Source organism: Piliocolobus tephrosceles, chromosome 9 (assembly GCF_002776525.5).
Source record: "Piliocolobus tephrosceles isolate RC106 chromosome 9, ASM277652v3, whole genome shotgun sequence".
NCBI classification, from domain to species: Eukaryota; Metazoa; Chordata; class Mammalia; order Primates; family Cercopithecidae; genus Piliocolobus; species Piliocolobus tephrosceles.
The window spans coordinates 93131844-93149245 of record NC_045442.1 but is presented as its reverse complement, the minus strand read 5'-3'; positions in this window follow the sequence as shown (position 1 = coordinate 93149245).

Below are 17402 nucleotides of genomic sequence, written 5' to 3'. Positions count from 1 at the left end.
TTTTTTTTTTTTTTTTTTTTTTTTTTTTGAGACGGAGTCTTGCTCTGCCACCCAGGCTGGAGTGCAGTGGCTGGATCTCAGCTCACTGCAAGCTCTGCCTCCTGGGTTTATGCCATTCTCCTGCCTCAGCCTCCCGAGTAGCTGGGACTACAGGTGCCCGCCACCTCACCCGGCTAGTTTTTTGTATTTTTTAGTAGAGACGGAGTTTCACCATATTAGCCAGGATGGTCTCGATCTCCTGACCTTGTAATCCGCTCGTCTCGACCTCCCTAAGTGCTGGGATTACAGGCTTGAGCCACCGTGCCCAGCCCGAAAGAAGCTTTCTGAGAAACTGCTTTGTGATGTTTGCATTCATCCCACAGAGTTAAATCTTTCTTTGGATTCAGCAGTTTTTGTCCATTCTGTGAATGGACATTTGGGAGATCTTTGACACCAATGGCAAATAAGTGAATATCCCCAGATAAAAACTAGAAGGAAGTTATCTAACAAACAGCACTTTCATGTGTGCATTCATTTCTGAGAATGAAATCTCTCTTTTAATTCAGCAGTTTGGAAACACTGTTTCCTTAAAATTTGCAAAGAGGTACCCTGTAACCCATTGAAGCCTGTGTTGAAAAAGGAATTATCTTCAAATGAAGTTTAGAAACAACGTTTCTGAGTAACTGCTGTGTGATATGTGCATTCATCACACAGAGATAAACCTTTCTTTGGATTCATCAGTTTGGAAACACGGTTATTGTCTTTTCCGCAATTAGACATTTGGGAGTTCATTGAGGCCAATGGCGAAAAACTGAATACCCAAGTATAAAACCTAGAAGGCAGGTATCTGAGAAATTGCTTGGTGATGTGCCCATTCATGTTTCAGAGTGAATTATTTCTTTTCATTCAGCAGTTTGATAGCACTCTTTTCTTAGAATCTACAAGGAGATATTTGGTAGCACATTGAGGCCAACAATGAAAAAGGCAATATTTTCAGATAAAAACTAGAAAGAACCCTCCTTAGAAACTGTTTTCAGATGTGTACACTCATCTCACAGATTTAAAGCTTTCTTTGTATTCAGCAGTTTGGAAACTGTTTTTGTCCATTCTGTAAATGGACTTTTGGGAGATCTTTGAGGCCAATAGTGAAAAAGAGAATATCCCAGGACAAAAATTAGGAGGAAGTTATCTGACAAACCGCTTGTGAACTGTGCATTCATCTCACAGAGTTAAAGATTACTTTTTCATTCAGCAGTTTGGAAACAGTGTTTTCTTGGATTCTCTGAAGAGATATTTTTTAGTGCTTTGAGGCCTAGTGTGAAAAAGGAAACATCTTGTGGGAAGAACTAGAATCTTTCTGAAAAACTGCTTTGTGATATTTGCATTTATCTCAAAGTGTTAAACTTTCCTTTAGATTCAGCAGTTTTGGAACACTGTTTCTGTCCTTTCTGGGAATGGACATGTGGGTGTTCTTTGAGGCCAATGGCAATAAAGCAAATATCCCAGAATAAAAACTACAAGGAAGTTGTCTGACAAACCGAGTTGTGTTTTCTGCATTCATCTGAAAGAGTTAAACGCTTCTTTTCATTCAGCAGTTTGGAAACTGTTTTCTTGTATTCTGCAAAGAGATAATTGGTAGTGCTTTGAGGCCTACAGAGGAAAAGGAAATATCTTATGTGAAAAACCAGAAAGAAGCTTCCTGAGAAACTGCTCTGTGATGTGTGCATTTATGCCACAGAGTTAAATTATTCTGTCAATTAAGCAGATTAGCAGTGGTTACACTGTTTTTGTTTATTTTGCAAATGGACGTTTGGTAGCTCATTGACGTCAATGGCAAAAAAGCGAATATCCCAGGAAAACTAGTAAGAAGATATCTGAGAAACTGCTTTGTGATGTGTGCATTCATCTTGCAGACTTAAACATTTCTTTTCCTTCAGCAGTTAGGAAGCACTGTTTTTGTACTATCTGTGAAGGTATATTTGGGAGTGTATTGAGGCCAATGGTGAAAAAGGAAATATCTTCAGATGAAAACTAGGAAGAATCTTTCTGAGAAACTGCTTTGTGATGAGTGCATTCATCTCACAGGTTTACACCTCTCTTTGGATTCAGCAGTTTGGGAACAATGATTTTGTCCATTCTGCAAATGGACATGTTGGAGCTCTTTGAGACCATTGGTGAAAAAGCGAATATCCTAGGATAAAAATTAGAAGGGTTTTATCTGACAAACTGACTTGTGATTTGTACATTCATCTCACAGTGTTAAACCTTTCTTTTCTTTCAGCCCTTTGGAAACAGTGTTTTCTCGGATTCTCCAAAGAGATATTTGGTAGTGCTTTGATTCCTGCAGTGAAAAAGGAAATATATTCAGATAAAAACTAGAAAGAAGCTTTCTGAGAAACTGCTTTGTGATATGGGCCTTATTCTCACAGAGCTGAATCTTTCTTTGGATTCAGCAGTTTGGGAACACTGTTTTTGCCTATTTTGCGATTGGACATTTGGAAGATCTTTGAGGTCAATGATGAATAAGCGAATATCCCAGGATAAAAACTAGAAGGAAGTTATCTGACAAACCACCATTTGATGTTTGTATTCATCTCGCAGAGTGAAACTTGTCCTTTCATTCAACAGTTTGGAAACACTCTTTCCTTAGGATCTGCAAAGACGTATTTGGTAGAACATCTAGGACTATGGTGAAAAAGGGAATATCTTCAGATAAATTATAGAAACAATGCTTCTGAATAACTACTGTGTGATATGTGCATTCACCTCACAGAGTTAAACATTTCTTTTCATTCAGCAGTTTGGAAACAGTGTTTCCTTGGATTCTCTGAAGATATATTTTTTTAATGCTTTTATGCCTGTGGTGAAAAGGAAATATCTACAGATTAAAAACTAGAAATACACATTCTGAGTAACTGCTTTGTGATGTGGACATTCATCTCACAGAGTTAAATCTTTCTTTGGATTCAGCAGTTTGGGAACACTGTTTTTGTCCATTCTATGAATGGACATTTGGGAGATTTGTGAAGCCAATGACAAATAAGTGAATATCTCAAGATAAAAACTAGAAGGAAGTCATCAGACAAACCATCTTCTGATGTGTGCATTCATCTAGCAGAGTGAAACATTACTTTACATTCAGCAGGTAGGAAACACTGCTTTTGTAGTGTCTGTGAAGTTATATTTTGGAGCGCAATGAGGTCAATGGTGAAAAAGGAAACATCTTCAGATGAAAACCAGAAGAATCTTTCTGAGAAACTGCTTTGTGATGTGTGCATTCATCTCACAGAGTTACACCTCTCTTTGGATTCAGCAGTTTGGGAACAATGTTTTTGTCCATTCTGTGAAAGGACATTTGAGAGCTCAATGAGGGCAATGGTGAAAAAGCGAATATCCCAGGACAAAAACTAGAAGGAAATTATCTGATAAACTGTCCTGTGAAGTGTACAATCTTCTCACAGAGTTAATCCTTTCTTTTCATTCAACAGTTTGGAAACACTGTTTTCTTAGAATGTGCAAAGAGATATTCAGTGGAGCATTGATGCCTCCTGTGAATAAGGAAATGTGTTCAGATCAATAGCAGAAAGACCTTTCTGAGAAATGACTTTGTGATATGTGCATTCACCTCACCTAGATAAATGATTCTTTGGATTCAGCAGTTTGGTAAAACTGTTTTTGTCCATTCCATGATTGGACGTTTGGGAACTCTTTGAGGACAGTGGCAAAAAAAGAATATCCCAGGACAAAAGTAGAAGAAAGTTATCTGGCAAACTGACTTGTGATTGGTACATTCAACTCACAGAGTTAAACATTTCTTTTCATTCAGCAGCTTGGAAACAGTGTTTTCTCAGATTCTGTGAAGAGATGTTTTGTAGTGCTTCAATGCCTGAGGTAAAAATGGAAATGCCTTCAGATAAAAACTAGAAAGAAGCTTTCTGAGACACTGCTTTGTGATGTGTGCATATGTCTCACTGAGTTAAATATTTCTTTGGATTCAGCAGTTTGGAACACTGTTTAGGTCCATTCTGGGAATGGACATTTGGGAGATCTTCGAGGCCAGGGGTGAATAAGGGAATATCCCATGATAAAAACTAAAAGGAAGTTATCTGACAAAGTGCCCTCTGATGTGTGCATTCATCTCACAGAAAAAAACCTGTCTTTTCATTCAGCAGTTTGGAAACACTGTTAGAATCTGCGAAGAGATATTCAGTAGCAGATCAAGGCCCACCGTGAAAAACGAATTATCTTCAGATAAATTGTAGAAATAATGTTTCTGAGTAACTGATGTATGATATGTGCATTCATCTCACAGAGTTAAACCTTTCTTTGGATTCATGGGTTTGGAAACACAGTTTTTGTCCATTCTGCAAATGGACATTTGGTAGTTCATTGAAGCCAAAGGAAAAAACTGAATATCCAAGGAAAAAAACTGGAAGGCAGATATTGGAGAAATCGTTTTGTGATGTGTCCATTCATGCTGCAATGATAATCATTCCATTTCATTCAACAGTTTTGTGGCACTGTTTTCTTAGAAACTGTGAAGTGATATTTAGTAGCACATTGAAGGTTGTGATGAAAAAGGAAATATATTCAGATACATCTAGAAAGAAGCTTCCTTGGAAACTGATTGTGGATGTGTAAATTCATCTCACAGATTTAAAGTTTTCTTTGGGTTCAGCAGTTTGGAAACACTGTTTTTGCGCATTCTTAAAATGGACATTTGGGAGATCTTTGAGGCTAATGATGAAAAAGCGAATATCCCAGGACAAAAACTGGAAGGAAGTTATCTGAGAAACCAATTTGTGATTTGGGCATTCATCCCACAGAGTTAAAGATTGCTTTTCAATCAGCAGTTTGGAAACACTGTTTTCTTGGATTCTCCAAAGAGATATTGATTGGGTAGTGCTTTCAGGAATAGAGAGAAAAAGGAAATATCTTATGGGAAGAATTTGAGATACCCTTTCTGAGAAACTGCGTTGTGTTTGCATTCATCTCAAAGAGTTAAACCTTTCTTTGGATTCAGCAGTTTCAGAACAGTTTTTGTCCTTTATGGGAATTGACATTTAGGTGCTCTCTGAGGCCAATGGTGAAAAAGTGAATATCCCAGAATAAAAAGTACAAGGAAGTTATCTGACAAACTGAGTTGTGTTTGGTGCATTTGTCTCACAGAGATAAACAGTTCTTTTCAGTCAGCTCTTTGGAAACTGTGTTTTCTTGTATTCTGTGAAGTGATATTTGGTAGTGCTTTGATGCCTACAGAAGAAAAGGAAATATCTTATGTGAAATACTAGCAGGAATCTTTCTGAGAAAATGCTTTGTGATGTGCTCATTTATGTCCCAAAGTTAATCCATTCTGTGGAACCAGCAGTGTGGTTACACTGTTTTTGATTATTCTGCGAATGGACATTTTGTAGCTCATTGAGGTCAGTGTCAAAAAAGTGAATATCTCAGGATAACTAAAAAGAAGATATCTGAGAAACTGCTTTGTGATGCGTGCATTCATCTTGCAGAGTTAAACATTTCTTTTCATCCAGCAGTTTGGAAACACTATTTTTGTAGTACCTGTGAAGGTGTATTTGGGAACACATTGAGGCCAAACATGGAAAGGAAATATCTTCAGATGAATGCTAGAAAGAATCTTTCTGAGAAGCTGCTTTGTGATGTGGGCATTCATCTCACTGAATTACACCTCTCTTTGGATTCAGCCGTTTGGGTACAATGTTTTTGTCCATTCTACAAAAGGACTTTTGGGAGCTCATTGAGGCCAATGGAGAAAAAGTAAATATCCCAGGATAAAAACTAGAAGGATGTTAACCGACCAACCAATCTGTGAAGTGTGAATTCATCTCACAGAGTTAAAACTTTCTTTTCATTCAGCAGTTTGGATATAGTGTTTTCTTGGAACTTCTGAAGAGATGTTTGGTAGTGCTGTGATGCCTGCAGTGAAAAAGGAAATATCTTCAGAAAAAAAACTGGAAGGAAGGTTTTTGAGAAACTGCTTTGTGGTGTGTGCATTCATCTCACATAGTTATATCTTTCTTAGGATTCAGCAGGTTGGGAACACTGTTTCTGTCCATTCTGCGGATGGACATTTGGGAGATCTTTGAGGCCAGTGGCGAAAACGTGAATATCCCACACAAAAACAAGAAGGAGGTTATCTGACAAACTGACCTGTGAATTGTGCATTCCTCTCAAGAGTTAATCCTTTCCTTTCATTCAGAAGGTTGGAAACATTGTTTTCTTACAATCTGCGAAGATAGATTTGGTGATGTAATGAGGCCTCCTGTGAAGAAGGAAATGTCTTCAGATAAAAAGTAGAGCAAAGCTTGCTGAGAAACTAATTTGTGATTTGTGCATTCATTCACAGTCTTAAACCTTTCTCTGGATTCAGTAGTTTGGTAACACTGTTTTTGCCCATTCTGTGAATTGATGCTTAGAAGCTCTTTGAGGCCAATGGCAAAAAAGTGAATATCCCAGGATAAAAACTAGAAAGAAGTTATCTGACAAACTGACTTGTGATTTGTACATTCCTCTCACAGAGATAAACATTTCTTTTCATTCAGAACTCTAGAACCAGTGGTTACTTGGATTCTCCAAAGAGATATTTGGTAGCACTTTGATGCCTGTGGTGATAAAGGAAATATATCCAAATAAAATCTAGCAAGAGTGGGTGGTGCCAAGGTGGGTGAATAGGAACAGCTCCAGCCTCCATCCCCCAGCGTGAGTGACACAGAAGATGGGTGATTTCTGCATTACCAACTGAGTTACTGGGCACTTCTTACTGGGGTGTGTCAGGCAGTGGGTTCAAGACTGGGTGCAGACCAATGGGTGAGAGCCAAAGCAGAGCAAGGCATCGCCTCACTCAGAAAGTGCAAGATGGAAGAGAATTCCCTTTCCTAGTGAAGGGAAACCGTGACACACAACACCTGGAAAACTGGGTCACTCTTACCCTAATACTGTGCTTTATCAAGGGTCTTAGGAAACAGCACACCAGGAGATTATATCCTGCTCCTGGTTCAGAGGGTCCCACACCCATGGAGCCTTCCTCATTGTTAGCACAACAATCTGAGATCTAATTGCAAGGCAGCAGTGAGGCTGGGGGAGGGTCGCCCGCCATTGCTGAGGCTCAAAGAGGTAAACAATGTGCCTAGGAAGCTCGAACTGATTGGACCCCACTGCAGCTCAAGGAGGCCTACCTGTTCTGTATACTCCACCTCTGTGGACAGGGCATAGCCAAACAATAGGCAGCAGCAACCTCTGCAGATGTAAATGCCCTGTCTGACAGCTTTGAATAGAGTAGTGGTTCTCCCATCACGGCGTTTGAGATCTGAGAAGGGAGAGACTGCCTGTTCAAGTGGGTCCCTGACCCCCTAGTAGACTAACTGGGAGATATCCTCCACTGGGGACAGACTGACACCCCACAACTCACACAGCTGCGTGCACCACTGAGATGAATATTCTGGAGGAACGATCAGACAGCAACATTTGCTCTTCAGTAATATTCATTCCTCTGCAGCCTCTGCTGCTGATACCCAGACAAACAGGGTCTGGAGTGGACCTCAAGCAAACTCCAACAGAGCTGCAGCTGAGGGTCCTAAGTGTTAGAAGGAAAACTGAAAAACAGAAAGGACATCCACACTAAAACCTCATCTGTACATCACCATCATCACTTTTAAGCCATTGACCTCAATAAGCTACGAAATGTCCATTTGCAAAAATAAACAAAAACAGTGCAGCCACACTGCTGATTCCAATGAATAGTTTAACTCTGTGACATGACTGCACACATCACAGAGCAGTTTCTCAGAAAGCTTCTTTCTACTTTTTCTCAGGAGATACTTCCATTTCCTCTGTAGACCTCAAAGCGTTACCCCATATGTCTTTGCAGAATCCAAGAAAACACTGTTTCCAGACTGCTGAATGAAAAGAACTGTTTAACTCTGTGAGATGAATGCACCAAACACAACTCTGTTTGTCAGATAATTTCCCTTTAGTTTTTATTCTGGGATATTCGCTTTTTTGCCATTGGCCTCAAAGAGCACTCACATGTCCATTCCCAGAATGGACAAAAACAGTTTTCTGAAACTGCTGAATCCAAAGAAAGGATTAAATCTTTGAGATGAATGCACACATCACAGAGTAGTTTTTCAGAAGGCTTCACTCTAGTTCTTTGCACAAGATGTTTCTGTTTTCACTCTAGGCCTCAAATTGCTACAAAATACCTCTTTGGAGAATCCAGGAAAACACTGTTTCCAAACTGCTGAATGAAAAGAAATATTTAACTCTGTGAGATGAATGCAAAAATCACAAGCCGCTTTGTCAGGTAACTTCCTTCTAGTTTCTGTCTTGGAATATTCACTTTTTTGCCATTGGTCTCAAAGATCTCCCAAACGTCCATTTGTAGAATGGACAAAAACAGAGTTTCCAAATTGCCGAATCCAAACAAAGCTTTAAATCTGTGAGATGAATTAAAACACCTGAAAACAGTTTCCACAGATTCTTCTTTCTAGTTTTATTTGAAAACATTGCCTTTATCATCCTTGGCTTCAATGTGCTACCAAATATCTCTTGGCACATTCTAAGAAAACAGTGCTACCAAACTGCTGAATGAAAAGAAAGGAACAACTGCTGCAACGTGAATGGACACATGACAAAGCGGTTTCTCAGATATCTACCATCTACTTTTTATACTTCTGTGTTCAGTTTTTCCCCATTGGCATCAATTAGTTCCCAAATGTCCATTCACATAATGGACAATAATCATGTTTCCAAACTGATGAATCCAAGAAAAGGTTTAAGTCTCTGAGATAAATGCACATATTACACAGCAGTTACTCTGAAACATTGTTTCCACAATTTACCTGAAATTGTTTCCTTTTTCATCATAGGCCCTTAAGTGCTAATGAATATATCTTGGCAGATTGTAAGAAAACAGTGTTTCCAAACTACTGAAAGAATAAACACGTTTCACTCTGAGATAAATGCACATATCACAGGGTGGTTTATCAGATAAATTCTTTCTATTATTTATCCTGGGATATTTGCTTATTCTCCACTGGCCTCAAAGACTTCCCAATTGTCCATTCCCAGAACGGACACAAACTGTGTTTCCAAACTGCTGAATCCAAAGAAAGATTTAACTCTGTGAGATGAATGAACACATCACAAAGGAGTTTCTCAGAAAGCTTCTTTCTATTGTTGATCTAAAGACATTTCCTTATTCACAGGAGGCCTCAGTGTGCCACCAAATATCTCTTCACAGATTGTAAGAAAAGAGTGTTTCCAAACTGCTGAATGAAAAGAAAGATTTAAATCTTTGAGAGGAATGCACATTTCACACATTGCTTTGTCAGATAAATCCCTTCTGCTTTTGGTCCTGGGATATTCGCTTTTTTGCAATTGGCCTCAATGAGCTCCCAAATATCCTTTTGCAGAAAGTACAAAACTATTGTTCCCGAACTGATGAATACAAAGAGAGGGGTAACTCTGTGAGATGAATGCACCCACCAGAAAGCAGTTTCTCTGAAAGATTCTTTCTTGTTTTCATCTGAAGATATTTCCTTTTTCATCATTGGCTTAATGCACTCCAAAATACACCTTCACAGATATTACAAAAACAGTGTTTCCTAACTGCTGAATGAAAATAAATGTTTAACTTTGCTAGATAAAGTCACACATCACAAAGCAGTTTCTAAACTATCTTCTTTCTAGTTATCATGGGATATTCACTTTTTTGCATTTGACATCAATAAACTACTAAAAGTACATTCACAGAATAAGCATAAACAGTGTAACCACACTGCTGAATCCACAGAATGGTTTAATTCTGTGATGTGAATGCACACATCACAAAGAAGTTTCTCAGAAAGCTTCTTTCTAGGTTTTCTCAGAAGATATTTCCTTTTCCTCTGTAGGCCTCAAAACATTACCCAATATATATTCACTGAATACAAGAAAACACTGTTTGCAAACTGCTGAATGAAAAGAACTGTTTCACTCTGTGAGATGAATGCACCAAACACAACTAGGGTTTTCAGATTACTTCCTTGAACTTTTTATTCTCTGATACTCATTTTCACCATTCGCCTCAAAGAGCATCAAAATGTCCACTCCCAGAATAGACAAAAACAGTGTTCTGAAACTGCTGAATCCAAAAAAAGCTTTAACTCTTTGAGATGAAAGCACACATCACAAAGCAGTTTTTCAGAATCCTTCTCTCTAGTTCTTCACACAACTTGTTTACTTTCTCACTCTCGTCCTCAAAGCGCTACCAAATATCTCTTCTGAGAATAAAATAAAACACTGTTTTCAAACTGCTGAATTGAAAGAAATCTTTAACCCTGTGAGAGGAATGCACATATCAGAAGTCGGTTTGTCAGATAACTTCCTTGTAGGTTTTGTCCTGGGATATTCGCTCTTTCACCATTGGCCTCAAAGATCTCCCAAGTGTCCATTCGCAGAATGGACCAAAACAGTGTTTCCAAACCGCTGAATCCAAACAAAGCTTTAACTCTGGGGGATGAATGAACACATGTGAAAGCAGTTTCCAAAGAAGCTTCTTTCTGGGTTTTATCTGAATATATTTCCTTTTTCACTGTAGGACTCAACATGCTACCAAATATTTCTTGGCAAATTCTAAGAAAACAATGCTGCCAAACTGCTGAAATAAAAGACAAGATTAATTCTGCAATATGAATGGACACATCACAAAGCAGTTTCTCAGATATCTGCCTTCTAGTTTGTATCTTTGCATATTCAGTTTTCACCATTGTTCTCAATGACTTCCCAAATATCCATTCGCAGAATGGACAATAACCGTGTTTCCAAACTCATGAATCCAAAGATGCACAGATTTATCTCTGTGAATGAATGCACGTATTATACAGCAGTTACTCAGAAACATATTTTCTACAATTTCTCTGAATATATTTCCTTTTACACCATAAGCCTCAATGCACTAATGAATGTCTCTTCGCAGATTGTAAGAAAACAGTGTTTCCAAACTGTTGAATGAAAAGACAGCTTTCAGTCTGTGAGATGAATGCACACATCAAAGGGTGGTTTGTCAGATAACGTCCTTCTAGTTTTTATCCCAGGATATCTGCTTATTTGTCATTGGCCTCAAAGATCTCCCAAATGTCCATTTGCAGAATGGATAAAGCAGTGTTCCAGAACTCCTGAATGCATAGAAATATTTAACTCTGTAAGATGAATGCACACATCACAAAGCAGTTTCTCAGAAAGTTTCTTTCTAGTTTCAGTCTGAAGATATTTCCTTTTTCTCCACAGGCATCAAAGTGCTACCAAATATCTCTTCAAAGAATCCGAGATAACACTGTTTCCAATCTGCTGAATGAAAAGAAATGTTTACCTTTGTGACATGAATGTTTGAATCACAAGTTGGTTTGTCAGATAGCTTCCTTCTAGTTTTTATCCTGGGATATTCACTTTATCACCATTGGCCTCAAAGAGCTCCCAAACTTCCATTCGCAGAATGAAAAAAAAACAGTGTTACCAAACTGCTGAATCCAAAGAAACGTTTAACTCAGTGAGGTGAACACACACATCACAAAGTAGTTTATCAGAAAGCTTCTTTCTACGATTGATCTGAAGACATTTCCTAATTCTCAGGAGGCATCAATGCACTACTGAATATCTCTTCTCAGATTGCAAGAAAACAGTGTTCCAATTACTGAATTAAAAGAAAGGTGTAACTCTGTGAGAAGAATGCAAACTTCACAAGATGGTTTGTCAGATGCCTTCCTTCTAGTTTTTGTCCTGGGATGTTCGCTTTTTCACCATTGTCCTCAAAGATCTCCCAATTGTCTTTTTGCAGAATGGACAAAACCCTTGTTCCCAAACTACTGAATCCAAAGAGACATGTAATTCTGTGAGGTGAATGCACCCATCAGAAAGCAGTTTCTCAGAAACATTCTTTCTAGTTTTTATCTGAAGATATTTTCTTTTTCATCATTGGCCTAAATATGCTCCCAAATATATGTTCAGACACTACAAAAATAGTGTTTCATAACTCCTGAACGAAAAGCATTGTTTAACTATGATAGATGAATGCACATATATCACAATGCAGTTTCTCAGATATCTTCTTTCTAGTTTTCATGGGATATTCACTTTTTCATCATTGACCTCAATGAGCTACCATATGTCCATTCGCAGAATAAACAAAAATAGTGTAACCACACAGCTGAATCCACAGAATGGTTTAACTTTGTGACATCAATGGACACATCAAAAAGCAGTTTCTCAGAAAGCTTCTTTCTAGTTTTTCTCAGAAGGTATTTCCTTTTCCTTTGTAGTCCTCAAAGCGCTACCAAATATCTCTTCACAGAATACAAGAAAATACTTCTTCCAAACTGCTGAATGAAAATAGCTGTTTAACTCTGTGAGATAAATGCACCAAACACAACTCAGGTTTTCAGATAATTTCCTTGAACTTTTTATTCTCTGATACTCACTTTTTCACCATTGACCTCAAAGAGCACCCAAATGTCCATTCCCAGAATGGACAAAAACAGTGTTCCAAAACTGTTGGATTGATATAAAGGTTTAACTCTTTGAGATGAATGCACACATCACAAGGCAGTTTTTCAGAATACTTCTCTCTAGTTCTTCACACAAGATGTGTCCTTTTCCGCTCTAGGCCTCAAAGTGCTACCAAATACCTCTTCAGATAATCTGAAACTGAAGGATGAAAAGAAATCTTTAACTCTGTGAGATGAATGCACAAATCACAAATCAGTTTGTCAGATAACTTCCTTGTAGTTTTTGTCCTGGGGTAGTTGCTTTTTTGCCATTGAACTCAAAGATCTCCCAAATGTCCATTCACAGAATGGACAAAAACTACTTTACCAAACAACTGAATCCAAACAATGCTTTAACTCTGTGAGATGAATGAACACATCTGAAAACAGTTTCCAAGGAAGCTTCTTTCCTATTTTTGTCTGAATATATGACCTTTATCTTCGTAGCCCTCAATGTGCTACCAAATATCTCTTGGCAGATTCTAAGAAAACTGTGCTACCAAACCGCTGAAAGAAAGACAGGATTAAATGCAAATGAATGGACACATCACAAAGATGCTTCTCAGATGTGTGCCTTCTAGTTTTCATTCTTGGATATTCAGTTTTTTGCCTTTGGCCTCTGTGAGTTCTCAAATGTCCATTTGCAGAATGGACAATAACCATGTTTCCAAAATGATGAATCTGAAGAAAGGTTTAACTCTGTGAGTTGATTGTACATATCACATAGCAATTACTCAGAAACATTTTCTCTATAGTTTCTCTGAAAATATTTCCTTTTACACCATAGGCCTCCATGAGCTAACAAATATCACTTCACACATTGTAAGAAAAGAGTGTTTCCAAACTGCTGAATGAAAAGACAGGTTTCACTCTATGAGTGAAACACATCCAAAGGCGGTTTGTCAGATAATTTCCTTCTAGCTTTTATCCTGGGATATTTGCTTATTTGCCATTGGCATCAAATATCTCCCAAATGTCCATTCACAGAATGGACAAAAACAGTGTTTCCAAACTCCTGAATCCATAGAAAGATTTAACCCTGTGAGATGAATGCACAAATAACAAAGTAGTTTCTCAGAAAGTTTCTTTCTAGTTTTCATCTGAAGATATTTCCTTTTATACCACAGGCATGAAAGTGCTACCATGTATCTTTTTGGAGAATCTGAGAGAAACCTGTTTCTAATCTGCTGAGTGAAAAGAAACGTTTACCTCTGTGAGATGAGTGTTTGAATCACAACTCGGTTTGTCAGATAACTCCCTTCTAGTTTTTATCCTGGGGTATTTGCTTTTTTGCCATCAACCTCAAAGAGCTCCCAAAAGTCTATTTGCAGAATGGGCAAAAACAGTATTTCCAAATTGCTGAATCCAAAGAAAGCTTTAACTCTGTGAGATGAATGAAAAAGTCCAAAAGCAGTTTCCAGCAAAACTTCTTTCCAGTTTTTATCTTAATATATCTCCTTTTTTATCATAGGCCTCAATGCACGACAAAATCTCTCTTCACACATTCTAAGAAAACAGTGCTACCTAACTACTGAGTGAAGGAAGGAATAACTCTGCAACATGAACGAACACATCTTAAAGTGGTTTCTCAGATATCTGCCTTATAGTTTTTATCCATGGATATTCCGTTTTTCATTATGGGCCTCAATGAACTCTGAAATGTTCATTCACATAATGGGCAATAATCGAGTTTCCAAACTGATGAATCCAAAGAAAGGTTTAACTCTTTGCACAATGTAATGAACTGTTTAACTCTGTGAGATGAATGCACATATCACACAATAGTTACTCAGAAGCATTGTTTTTACAATTGATCTGAAGATAGTTCCTTTTTCACCATAAGGCTTGATGTGCTACCAAATATCTCTTCACAGATTGTAAGAGAACAATGTTTCCAAACTGCTGAATGAAAAGAGAGGTTTAATTCTGTGAGAGGAATGCGCACTTCACAGGTCGATTTGTCACATAACTTCCTTCTAGTTTTGTCCTGGGATATTTGCTTTTTCACCATTGGCCTCAATAAGCTCCCAAACATCCATTTGCAGAATGGAAAACAATAGTATTACAAATCTGCTGAATCCAAAGAGAGGTGTAACTCTGTGAGATGAATGCACACATTGCAAATCAGTTTCACAGAAAGATTCTTTCTAGTTTTCATCTGAAGATTTTTCTTTTTTCACTATTGGCTTCAATATGCTCCCAAATATACCTTCACAGATACTACAAAAACAGTCCTTCCTAACTGCTGAAGGAAAATAAATTTTTAACTACGAGATGAAGGCGCACATCACAAAGCAGTTTCTCAGATATCTTCTTTCTAGTTTTCCTGCAATATTCACTTTTTTGCAATTGACCTCAAAGAGTTACAAAATGTCCATTCACAGAATAAACAAAAACAGTTTAACAACACTGCTGAATCCACAGAATGGTTTAATTCTGTGACATGAATGCACACATCACAAAGCAGTTTCTCAGAAAGCTTCTTTCTAGTTTTTCTCAGAAGACATTTCCTTTTCCTCTGTAGGCCTGAAAGCACTACCTAATATCTCCTTGCACAATAGAAGTAAACACTCTTTCAAAACTGTTGAAGGTAAAGAATTGTTTAACTCTATAAGTTGACTGCACCAAACACAACTCAGTTTGTCAGATAACATCCTTGTACATTTTATTCTGGGATATTCACTTATTCGCTCTTGGCCTCAACGTGAACCGAATGTTCATTCCTAGAATGGACAAAAATAGTGTTCTGAAACTGCTGACTCCAAAGAAAGCTTTAAATATTTGAGTTCAGTGCACACATAACAAAACAGATTCACAGAAAGCTTCTTTCTACTATTGATCTGAAGACATTTCCTTTTTCACAGAAGGCCTCAATGGGTTACTGACTATCTCTTTGTGGATTGTAAGAAAATAGTGTTTCCAAACTGCTGAATGAGAAGAAAGGTTTAACTCTGTGAGAGGAGTGCACACTTCACAGGTCGGTTTGTCAGATAAATTCTTTCTAGTTTTTGTCCTGGGGTATTTGCTTTTTTGTCATTTGCCTCAAAGATCTCCCAAACTTACATTCGCAGAATTGACAAAAACAGAGTTACCAAACAGTTGAATCCAAAGAAACGTTTAACTCTGTGATGTGAACCCACACTTCACAAACAGTTTCTCGAAAGTCTTCTTTCTACTATTTATCTGAAGACATTTCCTTATTCACATGAGGCTTCAATGCACTACCAAATATCTCTTTGCAGATTGTAAGAAAACAGTGCTTCCAAACTGCTGAATGAAGAGAAAGGTTGAACTCTGTGAGAGGAATGCAGACTTCACAGGTCGGTTTGTCAGATAACTTCCTTGCAGTTTTTGTCCTGGGATATTTGCTTTTTCACATTTGCCCTCAAAGGTCTCCCAAATGTCCTTCACAGATTAGACAAAAACATTATTCCCAAGCTGCTGAATCCAAAGATAAGTGTAACTTTGTGAGATGAATGCAGACATCATAAAGTAGTTTCTCAGAAAGATTCTTTCTAGTTTTCATCTGAAGATATTTTCTTTTCACCATTAACCTCAATGCACTCGCAAATATCCCTTCACAAGTATTACAAAAATAGTATTTCCTAACCGATGAATGAAAAGTATTGTTTAACTATGGGAGATTAATGCACAAATTACAAAGCAGTTTCTCAGATATCTTCTTTATAGTTATCCTGGGGTATTCGCTTTATTGCCGCTGACCTCAATATATCCATTCACAGAATAAATATAAACAGTGTAAACACACTGCTGAATCCACAGAATGGTTTAACTCTGTGACATGAGTGCACACATCACAAAACTGTTTCTCAGAAAGCTTCTTTCTAGTTTTTCTCAGAAGACATTTTCTTTTCCTCTGTAGGCCTCAAAATGCTACCCACTATCTCTTCGCAGAATGCAAGTAAACACTGTTTCCAAACTGCACAATATAAAGTACTGTTTAACTCTATGAGATGAATACACACATCACAAAGTGGTTTCTTGGAAAGTTTCTTTCTAATATTTATCTGAAGATATTTCCTTATTCACAGGAAGGCTCAGTGACTACGGAATATCTCTTTGGAGATTGTAAGAAAACAGGGGTTACAAACTGCTGAATAAAAAGAAAGGTTTAACTCTGAGAGGAATGCAAACTTCACAGGTCAGTTTGTCAGGTAACTGCCTTCTAGTTTTTGTCCTGGGATATTCGCTTTTTCACCATTGGCCTCAAAGATCTCCCAAATGTCCTTTCGTAGAATGGACAAAAACATTGTTCCCAAACTGCTGAATCAAAAAATAAGTGTAATACTGTGAGATGAATGCACACATCATGAAGCAATTTCTCAGAAAGATTCTTTCTAGTTTTCATCTGAAGGTATTTCCCTTTTCACCATTAGCCTCATAGCACTCACAAATATACCTTCACAGATACTACAAAAAAGTGTTTCCTAACTGATGAATGAAAATTAATGTTTAACTCTGTGAGATGAATGCACACATTACAAAGCAGTTAATCAGATATCTTCTTTCTACTTATCCTGGGAAGTTCACTTTATCACCACTGACCTCAATGAGCTACCAAATGGCCATTTGCAGAAAAAACATAAATAGGGTAATCACATTGCTGAATCCACAGAATGGTTTAACTCTGTGACATGAGTACACACATCAAAAAGCAGTTTATAAGCAAGTTTCTTTCTAGATTTTCTCAGAAGACATTTCCTTTTCCTCTGTAGGCCACAAAGAGCCACCAAATGTCTCTTCAGAGAATACAGGTAAACACTATTTCCAAAGTGCACAATGTAATGAACTGTTTAACTCTGTGAGATGAATGCACACATCACAAAGCAGTTTCTCAGAAAGCTTCTTTCTACTTTTTAT